This window comes from Vicia villosa, linkage group LG5 (genome assembly GCF_029867415.1).
Source record: "Vicia villosa cultivar HV-30 ecotype Madison, WI linkage group LG5, Vvil1.0, whole genome shotgun sequence".
Taxonomy (NCBI): Eukaryota; Viridiplantae; Streptophyta; class Magnoliopsida; order Fabales; family Fabaceae; genus Vicia; species Vicia villosa.
The window spans coordinates 98,193,062-98,197,180 of NC_081184.1; the positions used below are offsets into that span (position 1 = coordinate 98,193,062).

At 28.7% G+C, this 4,119-nt stretch overlaps 1 long non-coding RNA gene across 1 annotated transcript; it reads left to right on the forward strand.

Moving 5' to 3' along the window:
- The first annotated feature begins 348 nt into the window (after positions 1 to 348).
- Positions 349 to 2,955, forward strand: LOC131606909 (uncharacterized). Its single transcript, XR_009285111.1, has 3 exons — positions 349 to 458; positions 1,916 to 2,005; positions 2,718 to 2,955. It is a non-coding gene; the product is annotated as an uncharacterized LOC131606909 (long non-coding RNA).
- The last annotated feature ends 1,164 nt before the right edge of the window (positions 2,956 to 4,119 follow it).

Consider the following 4,119-nt stretch of genomic DNA (forward strand, 5'->3'; position numbering starts at 1 on the left):
TTTAATATGTTCATTTTTATTTTTCACTCAAACGCGCGTTCGACTATTAATTGTTCCGGGTATTTTTTCTATGTGTATATTTTAATTAAAATACGATATTTACCAAATCTATTTGCATATATGTCGGCATCAGTTAAAAATATAAGGAAAATGAACTAATACCACTTTAGTGGTAACTAAAATATCTAGATATTTTTTTCATAGAGTGATAATGACTTGTCTTGTGAGTGAGAATCTAAAGGCTAGAGATTGTTCTTATCTCATACCACTATTCAATCCAAGGGTGCATGTTGAATGGCAAAGCTTATAAATGCATGTCATTAGATAAATCATAAGTCACACACCACACAATTTTCACTCTCTCTGTGTGCAGAACAGCAACATTAAACACTATTTCACATCCTCTCTTCTCTTCTATACCATTTAAATCACTTTGAATGCTCACAAACAAGACTTTGGTATAATTTCCATCTTTTCATTTAATGAATAATTTTATCTCACCCATTGATTCTCTACTTTTGTTTTAAGTGAACCTGATTCTAAGTTTATTTAATCTATAAATTTAGAGCATACTAGTTTAAAGAAATAATATGGACTGTTGTATATTAATCTAAATTTTTTTAATATTTATATTATGATTAATAATAATATCATTTTCCTTTATATGATATAAGACTCAAGTTAACAGATAAATTCAGAAACAAATTCCTCCGAATTTTTAAAAATCTAAAACGGGTAGATTCAAAGTTATATGATATCTCGTGTTTATCAATACTATAACTATTGTTCAAAATTAAAAGAAAATGACTTTAGTTCAATATAATTTCAAATAAATATTATAGTTGATATGGATTCAATTTAAATATAGGAAATAATAATATTTAAGAACTTTTAAAGGTAGAATAAATTTTTCTGAGCTAAAATATGAAATACCAATTGTTATTATAATTTCTAGCCATTCACTAAAGTTTTAAATTTGGTTAGAATTAATTTGGTAAATCAAAAAGAATGTAGTAATCAAATAAATGGAATTCAATTTAATTATGCCCACACAATGACTATATGACTATTTTGGAAATCAAATCGATATATGATTATGTTTTAAAAGTTATTATTTTATTGATTATTTGGCTTTCATAAATTAAAAGTTAATATTAGGTTATGAGTTAATTTTAAAATTCAAAATATTTATTCTCATCGTGTATTATATCTTACTATGTTACAAAAATAATTTTATGGTTATAATTGAAATAATATTGGCACGATTGAATCATCAAAATAACAAAATAATATTGTTGTTGTTACTCATAAGTATAATTTTATTTTTAAACTACATTAGTTCTCAAGATTCTCTTATGTATCCTATTTTAATTAAGTGGTTTATTAAATTGTCCTTATATTATTAATAGTGTAATATTATTTTATTTATTATGAGTTGAAACTAATTATTTTTAGAAGCTATCAATATTGTCTTGATAAGTTGTACTTTTGAGTTAATATTGGTTAGAGATTTTAAATTTTAAAATTTAAATACTATATATTTTTTTATCACATATGAATAACTAAATTTAATTCTTTAGTTTTCGATCAATTCGATGATTTTAAATATATAATCATTATTTTTTTTAATAATTTCAAACAAAGTAGTAGGCAAATAATAATGTTTATGACAATATCATAATACTATTTTAAACCAGTGAATAATGAACTTTTTGCATTAATATTTTATAATTCTTTTAAGAGAAAATTTCATTTTCTATTTGAAAAGATATATTCTAAATATAAAATGTTTAATTTAGAAAATGGTAATTAAAACCTAAACCTAATTGATTAAGTAATTGGCCAAGAAATAGAGCCTTAATTTTAAATGTAATTGGGTTAGTGTTAACTTAATTAAATTGTGTATTTTAAAAAGGTTCAGAGTGTGAACCGGACAAGAGACTTCGTCTAGAGTGGAAAATCATTCTCACGTAGCGTAAGTTGAATGTGTTGGAAGCTTGCTAAGGTAAGGGCACTTTCTAACGATATTATATATGATTGAATGCATATGTGCTGGTATGAATGATTGTGTGCCCAGCTGGGGATGTGTGGTTCTGCTGTGATGCTAAACCTGTGAATGTGTTTTCATATGATTTGTTGAAAATATATGAATTGACTTGTGGTTATGATTACATATGTGAAGATTATGTAAGTTCATTTGATTTGTTGATTATATGAATTGACTATTGAGAAATATTATGATTCATTTGCATATATGTGCTCATGCATATCATAGTTGCGTGTATGTCGAGAGGACTGCACCGGGTGAGGACTCTAGAGGACGAGCCCACCTAATCCTGCGGGATTTTATTGAGTCGGTGTCTGTTTGGATCACTGTTTAGTGAGGCAGCACCCGTTTTAGTGAGGAACCCGACTGGCTGTGGTGATCACGACTCTCTGCGGAGAGGTTAAATTCCGGAATTCATGCATGTGAGGAACTCGACGGGCTGGGCGATCACAGGTGAGGAACCCGACGGGCTGGGCGATCACCACTCATATAGGTCTCCATTTAGGATATGTGTGCATTGCTCTATGTGTGGAAATAAATGCTGAACTGGTTATACATATCATGTGGTTACATCCATCATGTTGTACTTGTATATGTCTATTATTTCATGTATGCTGTTTTTAGATTGTGACCCTCTACTATTATTCTGTTGTGGCTAACGACCACCCAGGCTGTTAGCAATTGGGGATAGTTAAGGTATCCTGGTGTCGTGAAGACTTGCAATATGTGAATGCCTTTGGCTAGGAGTTCAAGATCAACTTAGGGTTATGTTTCAGAGTGTTGTCCAGGTCTGTTATTGGGAAGTTTGTTGTTGAAGCTCACTGCTTAAATGTGTTAGTGGTATTGACCTTCACTTGTTGTCAAATAATTTGTAAGAAAATATATTCAAGTGGTCTAATATTTTATAACCTTGGGCATTTCTTTGGTCCTAGTTATGGAAAATATTTAGACAGGTTGTCATTATGTTCTTTTAGACAGTATGTTTAATTGAGTTCTTAAACCTTTAATTGAGAAAACAATTTATAAAAGAGGTCTTGTATTATGATCATTGTCATACAAAACTTTACTCTGATTTGTTTAAAAGATGATCATATTCTAAATACTTTGTTGTTTTAAAAAGAAAAAAAATACACTCTCGCTGTTAAAAATCGGGGTGTTACAATAAGCTTTTATGAGCACTAGTAGCTCTTTGTGATTGTGAGTCCCACTATGGATTTAAATGTGGGTAAGGGATAGAGACAGAGAGACCCCCTCTCACTCTTTTCTCTTTTAAATTTTAGCGTATGGGCCGGCTTGGATGATGGGATCAACATTTGAATGTGGCCTTTTTAAAGGTTTCAAAATCTATTAATTGGTTTTTCTAATAGACACTGATGCCTACTCAGTGTGATAGTGAATAATAGTGAAAAGTGAAATCGAATTGTGTGTAGAAATGTTTAGTAATTGTCACTTTTAACGTTAATAAATTGTAACCATTCCTTAAATGTAACAGTGAATATTTTCAAATTTACCAACTAGGTATACCTCACTTTATTAGATGTTACTAATAAAAATAGTAAATTCATTTTTATAAAAAAATTAATTTATATGTAGAAATTTGATAAATAACTTTAAAGAGTTTCGAAGAAAGCAAATTATTTTATAATTTGGAATCTCTCTCCTTTCCATTGTTGAATTTGTACTTGAAGAAGATTTTGTACTTTGCCATAGTTGATTTGATACTTGAAGATAATTCTCGTTTATTCATTTAATTCCAGGTTTCTATTTAGATTTTTTTACCTCCATGCCACTAATATGAGATTATAATACCATAATGCCACACAGTGAAAAAAAATACCAATGTGCCACACTTCCAGTTCAGGTCCGGCCAGGCCTTGGACGGACTGGAAGTAAAAAAATTTGCGTGGACGCAAACTAGGCCCTTTTTTTTTGTTTTAATTGATTTAAATAATTATTAATTACTAAATTGATTTTTTATTTTAAATAAAGATTAAAAAACCATAAAATTAAATAAAAAACATTAAAATATAATAAAAAAAAATTATTTGCCAATATTTATAAAAAACATTAAA